This window comes from Lactuca serriola, chromosome 7 (assembly GCF_051521515.1).
Source record: "Lactuca serriola cultivar US96UC23 chromosome 7, Lser_US96UC23_V15, whole genome shotgun sequence".
NCBI classification, from domain to species: domain Eukaryota; kingdom Viridiplantae; phylum Streptophyta; class Magnoliopsida; order Asterales; family Asteraceae; genus Lactuca; species Lactuca serriola.
Window position 1 is genome coordinate 43758185 of NC_136414.1, and position 15562 is coordinate 43773746.

A 15562-nucleotide genomic window follows, 5' to 3' on the forward strand; every position below is an offset into this window, starting at 1 on the left:
GTTACATAAAATGACATGGTGACACTAAAATCACCAACACTTCTTCTACCAAACCATCTTTGACCACATCCCCTCATGTTCATTGCATATCCGAGTGGTGAAAGAAATCAACTGGAGGAGTTTTCCATCAATTTCACCCCTAGATTAATATCCCCCTCCACTCTTTGGGACTAATATGTGAGACTTAAATGATGTTTCGATTGAATTATTGAGGTCAATGGGGTTCGAAGTTAACATTTATAAAAAGGAAAAATGACACATTAGCCCTATTATGTATTTCGACTTTGCCCATTCAGTCCCTAAAGTTATTTTTGAGCATTTTAAGGGAACAAAATGCTTTTTGTCGAGTCTAATAGGTCCTTTTATAAGAACTAAAGGGGTTAGCCGGTAACATCTGCGCCACATCATTTAAAATTTTCATGTGTAATTGATGACTGTGTCTCGTTAGGGTTACAAATTGCATCCACAACAAGAGGTGCTTCTTTCCACTGTCTAACACCATGAATTCCGTCATCTTCCACCACCCACAAAAATGGTCGATATCAAAGGAAACTTCTTGTTGGCAACATTATTTGCAACACCAGAAACCACTAAATTCGTGATCAGACATGGATCCGGGATCATCTCCGTTGGCATCACAACTAACGATCTTGAAAGACTAAACCTCCCTCTAATATCACTGGAAAACAAACACAAATCTTCAGCGCCATCATTCACAATCACAATGGTATTCTACTATTCTTCCAAAACTGTTTGAAATGTATTGTTCATTAGCAAAATTACTCACATTGACTTTCTTTATAATGACACAATCGACAAAGCAACAGGAGTATCTAGCTCCACCAATATAGCAAAACCGATTCTTGCTTTAGCATCCCATTCCTTCGGCTCTGAAAGTTTCAGAAGACCTGGTCATGTGTTTCCATTGAAGTACTGAAATGACGATGTTCTCTGACGATCCGGGCACACAAAGGCGTCTGTTAATCTCGTAAAACTCGCTGGTTTGGATCAAGTTTCCATTCTATCAACCATCGTGAATCCAAAAGATGGTTCTATCCCTCAATTGAATCGTTTACAAAAATAGCACTTAATCACAACATCCCTCTTATTCTGATCACCGATTTGATCTATTAATGGTTGATATTTTAGCGACATATTGAATCCATATGTAAAATGTGGTTCGAATTACAGGTATAGAAGGAAGAGGGAAAGATTAGTCAAAAGAATTGCGATTTCTAGGCTACCAATAAAGTGGGGTTTGTTTGATGCTTATTGTTATTGAACAAAACTAGATGGAATAGAGCTCATAGTTGTAGCTAAGGTCACTAAACACTTTGTTCCCTTAAAAGACTCTAAAATAACTTTAGAGACTGAATGAGCAAAGTCGAAATACATAGTAGTGGTAATGTGTTATTTTCCCTTATAATATAGACATGATTTTAAAAAAATGTGAAATTCCATTAAAATCACTACAATTTGGTTTATCAGGTTAACCACCAAAATATTTTAATTTTTATGGTTTAACCATTGAGAGTTTGTTTGGAGTAGGCTGATGGTTGTTAGACCTTAAGGTTTACACGACAGACATGCAGTTATCCCATGGGATATGGGAGGGGGGGGGGGATCCCCTGCAATATGGACATGTTTGGTTGTTTTGGATTTACTTGAATGGGTCCGACCCTATAATTGCTAATATTTTTGGTTATAAGTATTCGTTGCTAGTGATTCCAACGTATCACTTTGAAAACAATCAAGTTGTGACATCCCCAATTTTCATGGTCATAAAAGACATTTTAATTTTTTTAAAACCAAATATTCTTTATATTGCGGAATTTGTCCCAAAAAAGTATTTTCAAAAAAATGTTTTTCTTTGATTATTAAAAAAAGGGATGTCATGACTGATACAAGAAACATATGCATAAAAGTAGTCATTACAGGCCTTACAACATCTTTTATATTATGACCTATATTTCCTCAAATCTCTCATTGGATCCAAACATCATTATCTTTCGTACTGCTTCTGTGATACAAAGAAAATGAGAGGAAACCTAGTGAGTACATAATGTTTTCAATCCATAATAATATGATTAATTTGGTTAATTATTTATTTCAAATTAAACATCTAATTACTCTTCACTAAGGACCTATCCTAAGGATCATCATGAACATCGTTGATGATGAAGCGTCCCAAAAATAAGACCCGGAAATTTCCATTTTTAAATTACTAAAACAATAAATCATATAATTTTCATAAAACCAAGGTAATCAAAGTTTTAGTAATACATCATTGTCATCAGAGTAAATCACAGAATATGGAAACATGTGGTGTGTGCTCTGCAATCATCCTAAGTTCTTCCCTTTGAAAACAGAAGTACCTTAAACATAAACTGAAAACCATAAGCACAAAGCTTAGTGAGTTCCCCAAAATACCACATATAATACATATATAAATAAACACATAATGGGCCTTTCCCTGTCATCGGGCTCCGCTCGGTATACAAATCTGTCAGTCATCGGGCCCCACCCAGTATACATATAAAACATATAAACATATCAATACGTAACACATGCAATAATCACAAAGATATATAGCATACAGATTGGTCATCGGGCCCCGCTTGGCTTCGGGTCATACCCAATAATCATAAAAACACATACAGATAACTAGCATACAATATACTCATTAGGCCCCGATCGGCATCGAGCTCCGCTTGGTAAAGATAAAACACATAACACATGCAAGAGTCATGCAGATGACAAGCATACTAAGCATAACAAAACATGGGCCGATATTGGTGCCTTCGATCCGCTAAACACAGTAAGGAAACTTACCTCGCACTGCCGAATCTCATAGAAAGAATCTCAGGCTGCTGGCCCGCTAAAATCCCCGCGTTAACAATCACAAAATAATCATCCATCAATAATCGGATCCCGAACCACACTAAGTGTCCAAACTAGGGTAAAAGACCTTTTTACTCTTTCCCCAACTTGACCCAAAGCCTAAGCCCAAACCACCAATCCAAACACCTAAACTCCAAATAAACACCCAAGTCCCAAATATGGCCTAATTTTATAAATTGGGCCCAAACCCTTTCATGGGCTTTATACCAAGGTCCAAAAAATTCTTAGCCCAAAACACTTGAATTCAGATTGTAACGAGCCAATTTTCACGTCCAAAAATTTCATTTTTGATTAAGTGATTTGCAAAACGTTTGTAACAAAATATCATCCGATCACATCATTTAATAAAAACATGTCTTGTATCTGAAAACCTAATAGTAAAACATAATGATGTCAGATTACAAATCCCAGAATATATCTCATAGTGTGGAAAACAAAGAGCGTGTGTGTGATGCGCCGCTACCATGCCAGCTCCTTCCCCTTTGCTGAAGAGGTACCTGAAACCAACACTGAAAACTGTAAGCACGAAGCTTAGTGAGTTCCCCCACTGTACCACATACCACCAACACATAACAAACATATATTGTCAGGCATATCTGGTTGCCCGACCTACCCCTTCAGTCCTTTCGACCGAATAATGGCTAGCATATCTGGGTGCGGGCCTCCCCTTCGGTCCTCTCGACCGGACATTGGCTAGCATTTCTGGGTGCTGGCCACCCCTTCGGTCCTCTCGACCGGATACTGGGGGCTATTTCACCCCTACTACTACTACCACATAACACTTATCACATAATCTATCTAGAATGGCTGGGCATGACTACCCCTTTGGCCCTATCGACCGATAATCTGGGGACTATCTCCCCTACTGTCACTAGCACATAACATCATATTATACTAGCACATAACATATCAGGTAGTAGCAAACCTAGATGAATATCACAAAGACAATCATCTAAAATACAACTCCTATTGATGGGCCGACATTGTGGCCATAGACCCACCGCTACTGGAAGGTAACTCACCTCGACAAGTAATTGCTGAAAGTCTGCTTGCTAGACGTCTGACTGCTGAACCGGTAATCCTCCGGCTATAAATCCATAAACATAGATTAGTCACTCATAAATACCCTTAGGTCAAATTACTGACCTACCCCTGGTCCAAGGTCAACTCCTTGGTCAAAGTCAACTTCCAGTTGACTGGACTCGCCGAGTCATGGCACAGACTCGCCGAGTCCCTCCCTACTATCCAAGTACTAACTCATCAAGTCCCTCTTCCCACTCACTGAGTCGCCCTTAACTCACTACTTGGGACGATTAGATCGACTCGCAATCCGACTCGCAAGTCCGAGAACAACTCGCCGAGTCCCACGAGTAGATCTCCCACTCGCTTCCAAATCCTCACCAGAGCATCCTTTTTGAGGATTTGGGTTTCGGGGACTATTGCTACACGTTAAATTGCTAATTCCGCGTGCAGCTACGAAGGGTTTGACCTTCTACACTTAAACCCTCCCTTAACTCAATAACAGCTCATGTGACTCATCGAGTTTGAAGAACAGCTCGTCGAGTTCCAGGCAATCTTCATAGGACTCGCCGAGTTGTTCATCCAACTCGTCGAGTCTAAGACCATCTTCATAGAACTCGCCGAGTCCACTTTGAAACCCGCCGAGTCCCTTCAGCCCTCCTCCCATACAGACCAAATCTGAGACATGCAACAGTTCCAAACCATAGATCTAGGCTCCTAGGGCATGCTTATCACGTAAAGTTGCAAACTTTACGTGCATGCATGGCCCTCTAAGCTCCAAAAGGCAATTCCAAGCTCTTTATGAGGTCATACACTCAATAGGGACCTTAATCACTTCAACCACATATACTTTATACTTCTAAGACGTCCATAAGGTCCAGATTTGAAGTCCTTTCAGAACATAGAGCATAAACACATGGAGTTTGAGGTTTTAGGGCTTCAAAACCACCAATTAGGGACAAAAGGGGATCTAATGAACTAGAGATCAAGGTAGGGACTTTTCTACTTGAATGGAAGCTTCTCACAGTGTAGAATTTGGATCTACCTCCCCTCCTTGCACTCTTCAACCTCCTCATTCTTCTTCTTCTAAGCTCCAACCTCCTTTACAAAGCCAAGATCACTCACAAGAACAATATGGGGGCTAGGGTTTTGCTCTATAGCTCTCTGGAAGTGTTAGGGACAAGGGAGGCCAAGTTAGAGCGTTTAAATAGGGTGCAAACACCCGGGTTAGGGTTTTTTCCTAGACAGGGTCTACTCGCCGAGTCCACAGCTTAGATCTCGCGTCTTATCTCGCTTCTACTCGGCGAGTTGGTCCTTTAACTCGCCGAGTCCAAAGCCAAAAATGCAATATTTAAAGAGTTAATTATAAAGAATACGTACCAAGAACCAGATGCTACACAGATGGTCCAACAAATCCCTAAACATCTAAGCCCACAATATTGCATAATCCAATTAATTGGGATTCCGCACCATCAATTGGATCTGATTGATACGTCAAACAAATTTAGGACTTACATTTATATGTACGGAACCCTTGTGAAATATACTATAACTTGGTTAAGATTATTTATTCTAAATAATCTTATATCAAAAAGTCATTTTTTACGTTTATTGTCTCTAAATTGACCAGCCCGAATCCGCGAGCATTAGATGAGATTCTATGGAGGAGGAGGCGGATAGTTACTATGGATGAAAAAGAAATAGGTGTAGAAGGCTAGAAGTAGAGACAAATTTGCAAAGTCTATTATGTTAATGGAGTTTTGTATTCATTAGTCACAACCAAAATGGTTATCTTCTTCCTAGTGATCTTCGTCCTAAAAGGAGACATGGGGTGCAATTCATTTATATAATTTTTGTAATAATATTTAAGTTTTATTTTGAAATTTTTTATTTACATCTATAGACATTGAACATATCTAAAAATAGAAAACATCAACTAATCAATTAAAGATAATCATTAGCAAAACCTATTCGATGTCAAGTGACATCATAAATTTTAAAATATCATATTTATCAAAATTATATTTTTGAAAATTTTATAATAAATTGAAGTATTTAATTTTAGTAGTGAAAATTTTACATTTCAAAAGTTTTTCAATATTCATTTGATTGATTGAACTTTAGATTATCATGTAAACGAAAGTTGACTATTTTTGAAAACAAGACCTAAGATACCAAACTAGCTAAATTGCCGGCTCTTAGCTTCGAATTTTTGGAACAAAATCAAAGTGCTCGATACATGAATCATCTCAAACTATGTGAGTAATCAAAATTCTTGTTTTGAAATCTGGCATCATTAAATCCTACTTAAAAAATAAAATGAATGTATAATGAATCCAATCATTCTCAAATCTGTTCTTAAAATCCATCAATTGTCAAGGCCGGCATTTTCATCCCCATAGACTTTATATGATTCAACAATAAATTTATTTCTAAACCCACTTTACAATTTTATCCCTTACAACGAAAATCTATTATATACAAAGATCTCAAACATAGAAGAGCTGTCTTTCTTGTTCCAAAAATCATTTCAATTAGCTTTCATTTAGATAGACCTTTGAAGTTGAATTGGAAATTTATGAAGTGGGTATAATAGTAAATTGATAAATGAGTAAATTACTAAAATCGTCCCTATGATTTGGTTAAAATTACACGCTTGGTCCCCAACGTTTTTTTGCACTCGGATCGTTGATTTTGTTGCGTTTTTCGTCCATTACATACATAAAGTTAGGGACCAAAGGTGCAATTTTGACCAAACCACAGGGACGAAAAATGCAACAAAATCAAACCACAGAGACGATCCGAGTGCAAAATAAAAGTTAAGGACCAAATATGCAATTTTAACCAAACCACAGGGACGATTTCAATAATTTACTCTTGATAAATATAAAAATTTAAAAAGTTTAATTTTTAAATGTTTTAAAAAAGGATTTGGGTAAATAGGATATTTAGATTTTTGGCTGGTTAATATAATATTTTGATGTTTAATAATGACATATACGGAGTTCTCCCATGAGAATATGGGGGCATGAAGCTTAGTGTAACAACCTATTTCTTGGGTAAATTTAAAGTTTGTTATTAAATATACTAGGTGTAAGACCTATGTATTACATGAGTATATTTTAAAGAAAAAAAATATAAAATTCTAAATATTTGAGAAGATTGAATTTATAAGAAAAAAAATAAAAAATATTAAATTATTAAAATTAAATTGTTTGTTTTTCTTTTAAATTAAACAAATAATTTAGATAAAAAATAAAGGAAACTAATAAAACTTTAATTTAGAAAATTTGAAATTGGAAGGAAGTCAATTAATGAAATTAATTTGCATTTATTATTATATTTATTGCAATTATTATATTTAAATATTATGTGGAAATTAATAAAATGAAAAAACCACAAAATGCCATGTGGAAAAAAAATTAATTGAAAATAACCAAAAAATGACATATGGTCAAATCAATGAGAGTGTGACATGTGTCAAAAAATTCTTTATTTATTAGGGAGGATAGTAAATTATTGAAATAGTCCCATTGGTTTAGTGAAAATTGCACATTTGGTTATTCAACTTTTTTTTTTTATCATTTTATTATTTATTTATTTTTTTGTACTCGGAACGTCCCTATATTGTTATTTTTGTTATGTCTCCCTAGCAATTAAAAAGACTATATCGTCCTTGTTTATTTTTCATTTATTTATGTTATTATAATTATTTTATTATTAGTTAATCAAATGGGTTCCATGTACTTATCCTCTTACAATTATCATCACCATCACTCACGCCTCTAACCCTAACATGCAAATAAAATCCAAGATATCACATTTGCTTTTTCTTTTTGCCTATTATCAGCTCCAGTGAGACCATAACTCATAGGGACACCACATACCACCATCATCTCCACTTTGAAACCACCACCATTGCCTCCCTAAAGCTACCCCCACCAGATCCATATATGATGCCACCGCTGCCGTCCTAAAGCCACCACCTCTATATTTCCTTGAAGCTACTACCATTTGATCTAGACTTGTTGTCACCATCACCTCCTTGAAACTACTGCTACCACCGACCACCACTAAATAGATCTACTTCAGGGTGACAATAAACATGAAGATATGGAAAACAGGAGAGGAAGATAGAGTAAAGAGAAATCGACATCGAAAAAACCTTTATAGAACTAAAGATGGAGGTGGCGACAATTTCCAATGAGAGAGACAGAGTAAAGAGAAGTAGGTGGAGGAGATATGTAGAGTATATGGTGGTCCATGGATTTTTAGTGGGTTCTAATGATAATTTGATGGATCTGATGACATCCTAATGGTGGTAAGTTGAGGTTGGGAGGTTTAGGGTCTATCTTCTTCAAGTTTGATAGGAGAGTGATAGAGAACGTAATATATGGTTGTTGGGGTTGGGAGTGGGAGTGGGAGTGGGAACCATATATCTATTAATGATTTAAATTATTTTTATAATTAATAAATAAAAGACTAAAAAAGAAAATAAATTGGGCAATAAAGTATTTTCATATCTTTGAGAGATGGAAAACATAATAAAATCACAACATAAGGACGATTCGAGTGCAAACACATGTTAAGGACCAACATGTAGTTTTAACCAAACCACATGGGCAATTTTAGTAATTTACTCTTAAACAAATAAGTAAATATTGTTAAAAATATTTTTAATTATCAAATAAAAATATTGGAAAAATATAAGGATTAATAAAAACTTTGGAATTTAATAGTCTTCAAATTTGGAGTAAGGGGAATAAATGGTAAATTGAACAAACTTGACAAATCTTGTTTGCCAAAGTCAACGAACTAATTTGTAAGAGTAATTATATCAAGGGTCATTATTTATAGTTTTATAAATTTGTTTAAAAACCAGACTAAAAGGTGGCTTGACTTAAAATTAGAAAATAAAGGGACTAGAATTACCAATGGACCAAAGGTTTAAGTTAGCGAATCATTATCTCCCTCATTTAGAGAGAATGATTAAGAGAATGGGGAGGGGGGGGGGGGGGGGGGGAGTTTCTTAATTGTGATATTTTCAAAATAGAGGAGAATCAAGAGAACATCTAGGAATCATTTGATGCTATCTTATTCCTTTTTATTTTTGAGCTAGGGTTTGAGTTATTCCCAAATTCGAACCTCTAAAGTGATGTTTTCATTAAGTTTTGAAGCTTGAATCATACACTATAATTGTGACAACTTGAGAAAACGCGTCACCACCCATCATTATAAATTACTATGGATAAATAAATATTATAGGGCATCAATGTAATAATGCATTATACTGATAAAAACATCCAAATATGCTCTTACATTTATAAATAATTCAACAAATAAGGCTCAAAAATAGGAGCACGAAAAGTCGTGTCATCTTATGGACTGGTTAACGTATTTGAGACACGAAAATGTGATTCCAAAAATATAAACTTTGCAAAAATCCGACTTCATATGGAAAACTTATGACTTATGCTAGAAGTAAAAACAACCGCGTAAATAATTTTACGATGTAAAAATAGTACGAAGACATCAGTTAAGTTTTGGCTAATGTCACAAAAAGGAAAGTCGTTGTACTCCTTAATATAAGAATTTTGAGAAGAAAAATCTCAATATTGGAACCCGTACGAAGAAGATATGATTTTTATAAAATCATTTACGAATACCCCGTTAGGCCAAGAAAATGAAAGTTAAAATGTGACATCCCCAATTATTACGACCATTTTAAAACCTTTTTTGTTTATGGTTATTTAAAACAAAGTTTATTTATAAATGATGAATTTTTCCTATAAAGTATTTCCAAAGAAAATGTTTTTCATCGATTTATTAAAAACTTGGGATGTCGTAACTGATACGGAAACATAAGCATAAACATAAATAGGCCTTACATCAATATTCTTGCAGCCTACGAACTCCTTAAATCTCTCAGTAGATAATTATATTATTTATCAGTACCTTCGTATTGCTACATGTGATACAAAAAAACTGAGTGGGTCAGGTTAGGAAACCTAGTGAGTACATTGGGATTTCAATCTCACAATGTTATAATAACTTAATTCCATAAAACCAACTTTTACCAAACAACATATAGTTGTGTCTTCAACTTGGATATCTATAAGCCCTCATACTTAAACATACCCATCACAATTGATCCTCATAGACCCTAGTCTACGATTATCTGGAAGGATTATCCCGCCTGATGAATCATTTAGAGTGATCAAAACGTTTTTCATCTGGAAGATGACTAGACATACTTCTACATTTGCCTGATCTGGACCCACCATTTTTGGTCATCCAAATTACAACTGTCTAATCTGGGCCCACCAGTTTTGGTCACACAAAAGATTATACAGACATGCCATTACAACTGTCTAATCTGGGCCCACCATTTCTGGTCACCCAAAAGAATAGCCAGACATACCATTACAGTTTTCTGATCTAGACCCACCATTTCTGGTAATCCAGGAAGGAATACGATTTGTACTCTGGTACGTATTTCGTACCATGAACACCTAAAAGTGTCAAGGGACAAAAATTTTACTCTCCGTTCTTAACTTATACACATATATCCCGAATGAGACTACCCGATATCAAACTTAATTGAACTAGGTATATATAATAAGTCCTACCTTATTAACAGACAAAACCACTAGATTCCCAATACCAACTATATTAGACAACACTATTCTAATTTAGTGTATATGTTTAGCACAAAGTATTAACATATTTTTATTTATCTTTTCTGATAATACTTTTATTATTGTTATCATGTAATAATAATTATATATCTTTTAATACACATAAAACCATATCTAGTTTGCATATTGTATATCCTCAAATAAATTTCTAACCAATAAGAATACAACTCACGTATAAAATTTTTAACAAATATTGAATACTTAAATTAATACTTGTATTAAAATCATGTTCGTGAAAATGAATCTGTACTCAACTGATAAAAGTGGGTGCCTTGGAATATGGGCAGAACTTCACCTTGGTACTTTATCTTTCTTATGACGTGACCTAGGCTCACATTACTAAGTCTTAGTCTTATATTCCTAGCGACTACTGATAGTCTAGATTCCTCACTAATCCCAATGTTTACATCAAGACCTATCAAGTAAGGAACAACCAAGTAGGATCATATTGGATGTAGGGTCCATTTGGTGTATATAGTATACTATTTGGAAATCTTACTTTAAACACTTCACTAAATCTAGCCTAGAAACCATCCACGTAAGTAGATCAATCAGTCTAATGAATTTATGTAACACGCTGTTTATTTATTAGATAAATAAATTAATTAATAATGAAATGGTAGCCCTAAAATAAATGATTATATATCAAAGGATGGTCTCGAGGAGTTAATTGTTACAATTTTAGAAGTTGGGGGTTAGAAGTGTAAGTTCCGAATTTAATTTGAAAAGTTTTTAGAAGTCAGGGTGCGTTTGGTAATTATTGGACTTGATTTAATAGGGGTTTCAGAAGACAGGGTATAAATGGTAAATTATGTACCTAAATGGAAAGAAATTTGTCATGAGGGGCTATATGGTAACTATTAGAGTTCATTTGAAAAAGAATGGATGGGGAGGGACTAGAAGTGTATATTTGGGCATAAGTTTGAAAGAGATACGGGGTATAACTGTTCCTTCCCTCATCGCATGGAGAAAAGAAACCCTAAACCTAATGTTATGCAACAACCGCCACTCTCCTTTCCTCCATTGCCGACCGTCACCCTTCTTGGCGTGTCCGACCACCGAGCCGCCGCTATGCTATCACATTGAAGTCGGAATCCTCCCCTAGACGGCATGGCAGCGAGGGATCGACATGAGGTCATTTGTGGCGTCGCTATTATCCTTCCCGATGGAGGCCGCCAACCTATCGCGTCTTCTCCTGTTCCGCCACCATTCTCCATCGCCACCACTGTGAGGTGGTGGTTGTTATTGCAAAAATCGCCGCTACCACCGCCTCTTTGGGGATTCTTCCGCCGTCGAACGCCACAGGTCTGATGTGTCTGCCTCTCCTGCCGTTCGCTGCCGCTTTTGGCTATTCCGGTGTCCTTCCGACTGCTATGCTGCTGCAGTTGGGTTCGTCCTTGCTGTCGCCGCCATTCACGATGTCGTTTCCGCTCCGGTCGCCGTTGACGCCGATCCAAGCGCCACTGTTGCCGGCTATTTCTCTATCACTGTTGTCACCCGCCGCATGTGGGTGTTGGAATTGTTTTCCGAGCAATAGGTTGCGAGTGTGGGTGGCTGCCGACGTGAAATCGTTCTGCTGCCGACATTTGTCACCGTCGGCCACCTCGGGGTGGCTGTATGTGCGTGTTACCGTGAAATTAGGTGTGTGTGTGTTATGTAATCGGGAATTTATGAAAAACTCACCACCACCACCACAAGGTGGTGGCTGCCACCATGCACCGCCGTGGATGTGTGTGTTTAGTAGGTGTGTGCGTTTTTATTTGAGTTTTAAGCATTGTAAAGTGTATTGCAAAATGTAATAACGAAAGGAAATTGAAAACCACCACCTTAGGGTGGTGGCTGCCGCCTCCTGCCGCCACAGGCCGCCGTGTCGGGTGGCGGTGTGCTTAGTTGTGTTGGGATTACTAGTTTGGGGATGTTTGGTCAAGGGACTAAAACCCTAATGGGCCCAATGAGGCTTAATGGGCTTAATGGACTCTAATGGATCCAATGACTTAACTAACGGGCCTATTGGGCTAAGATGGGTTGTAAACCCTAATTAGGGTTTAGAAAACCCTAATATTGGATTTATGGGCTTGGACTTATTGAGACCCACTTGTGGGCCATTGGAAAACCCTAATGCCATCAAAACCCTAATTTTGGGGAATTAATCGGGACACACGTAAATTATTTAATAACTTGAGATATTAAATAATAATCATTGGCAAAGATTAATCTAAGCGATATTAGACTTAATGGATTATCCTTAGAGGATTAAGTCCGTAATGGGTTAAGTAGGAAACCTAACCCTAATTGTCATTTTCTGTGAAACCCTAATCTCATTTGGGTTTATTATTGGGCCTCTTTATTAGGCCTTGATGATCAGGTTATTAATGAGCCATCCAAAGTCAAGCAATTAGACTAGAATAATTTAATGGGCCTAGGGTAAGGCCTATGTAAGGGACTTGGGCCCAATTTGGAAAATTAGGCCACAGATGGGCCATAGTTTGGGCCTTAATGATTATATGATGTTGGGCCTTAGAATGAGACCATGTTTAGGCCTAGGCCCAATTTGGAAAATTGGGCCATGTGTTGGGCTTTGATTCCTAATTGACCTTGGGCCTATGGATTGGGCTTTGGGCTTGAATAAGCCAAGCTAGGGGTAATGTAGTAATTACCCAAAGAATGTACTTATGGTTATGTAGTAGGACCCAATTATTAATTGGGTGTTATTTTGGTGTTGACAGTTCGGGAATCTGTCAGCCAGCAGCTATGGTTGAGTCTACGGGACTTCAGCAGTGTGGGATTGTGTCTACGAGACTTCAACAGTGTGAGGTGAGTTACCTTCCAGTAGCGGTGGGTCTACGGCCACAATGCCGACCCACCAGTAGGAGTTGTATGTTAGATGATTGTCTTTGTGATATCATCTAAGTTTGCTACTACCTGATATGTTATATGCTGGCATGATATGTTATGTGTGATAGTAGTAGAGTTCGGTTGTTAGGACCGAAGGGTAGGTCAGACACCCCAAATATTTCTGACAGTATGTGATGATATGTTATGATATATGTGATAGTAGTAGTAGGGGGTGAAATAGTCCCCGGTAGTCGGGTGCAATAGACCGACGGGTACATCAAGCACCCCAGAATGGCTTGACCTGGGTATGTCAAACACCCCATAATGGTTTGACCTGGGTACGTCAAGCACCCCAGAATGGCTTGACCTGGGTAAGTCAGACACCCCAGAATTGTCTGACAGTACATTATGTTATGCTATGTGGTAGTAGTAGGGGGTGAAATAGTCCCCGATAGTCGGGTGCAATAGACCGACGGGTACATCAAGCACCTCAGAATGGCTTGACCTGGGTATGTCAAACACCCCAGAATGGTTTGACCTGGGTACGTCAAGCACCCCAGAATGGCTTGACCTGGGTAAGTCAGACACCCCAGAATTGTCTGACAGTACATTATGTTATGCTATGTGGTAGTAGTAGGGGGTTAAATAGTCCCCGGTAGTCGGGTGAAATAGACCGACAGGTACATCAAGCACCCCAGAATGGCTTGACCTGGGTATGTCAAACACCCCAGAATGGTTTGACCTGGGTACGTCAAACACCCCAGAATGGTTTGACCTGGGTAAGGCAGGCGCCCCAGAATTGCCTGACAGTATATTGTATGGTATATGGTATGATGGGGGAACTCACTAAGCTTTGTGCTTACGGTTTACAGTTTTGGTTTCAGGTACTCATTTCCAAAGGAAAGGAGCCGGCTTGATCGCAACGCATCACACTATGTTTTCTGCACATGAGATCTTTGGGATTACACTCTGATATGGTTTTATGATAATATGTTTTGATTATTGACACTTTGGTTTTGACATGAGATATTAATATGAATGTCTTTATACTGATGGTTTTATTTAATAACTTAATTAAAACGAAATTTTTGGCCTTGAATTTTGGGATGTTACACTTTGAATCACTGATAAATCTTAATTGTTGGTTCATAATAATGACTATGACTATAATTAAAAGTTACACTTAAATAAAATAAGCGTAGCTTAACTTACAGAACATTCTGATGAAAACCGAGAATTATGTGGGGGAGGGGCACGAGAGAGAGAAACATAAGAAAGGTGTGGGAATGGACTGAAACAAGGGAAATCTAGAGCTAAAGTGGGGAGAATTAGAGAGAGAAACGTAAGAAAGTGGTGGGAATGGACTGAAGTTTGAAGGATATTTATAGGGGGAATTTTTCTTGCTCGATGTGCACTTGGCCGGTGCGTACCGTGCACTTGGTCGTACATGATAATATGGCTTCAACAGTTGCATGACACGTGGCAGATAATGGGTGGAGTGTCTGTACATGCCACACACTCTGTCTTTGAGCACGAGCGCATGCTAGGAATTTTCATATCTTAAAAAAAGATCATATGTTCTTCATACGAGCTATGTTTTTGACGCATTTTATATCCACACATAGCTACCGACGAGATCTACAACTTTCGTTAGACTCTGTTGGCTAATTTTGAATTTATTTTTAAATTTATATTGTTAACAGGCTTGGACCGTTAAATTCCGTTAAAAATCATAACTTCTCATGTGATATCCGTTCTCGACTTTCCTTATATCGATAGATAAGTTTTGATGAGATCTTTAATTCTCGTTTAAATTGTTTTTCCTAACAATCGACCAGTTTTGATTTCGGCTTCTAAGTCGTACACTACTACGTTGAAACTTCTAAAAATCACAACTTCCTCTCACGAAGTTAGATTTAGGCGTTCTTTATATTTATAGAATCCTTGTCACATATACTATAACTTTGGTTAAGATTAATTATCCAAAATAATATTCTATCAAAAATTCACTTATTATATCTTAATTGACTAGCCAAAATCTGCAGGTATTACATAAAATTTGTCAAAACAACCTAAAGGAGAGTTGTAGTACTAGTCGAGAGCATCGC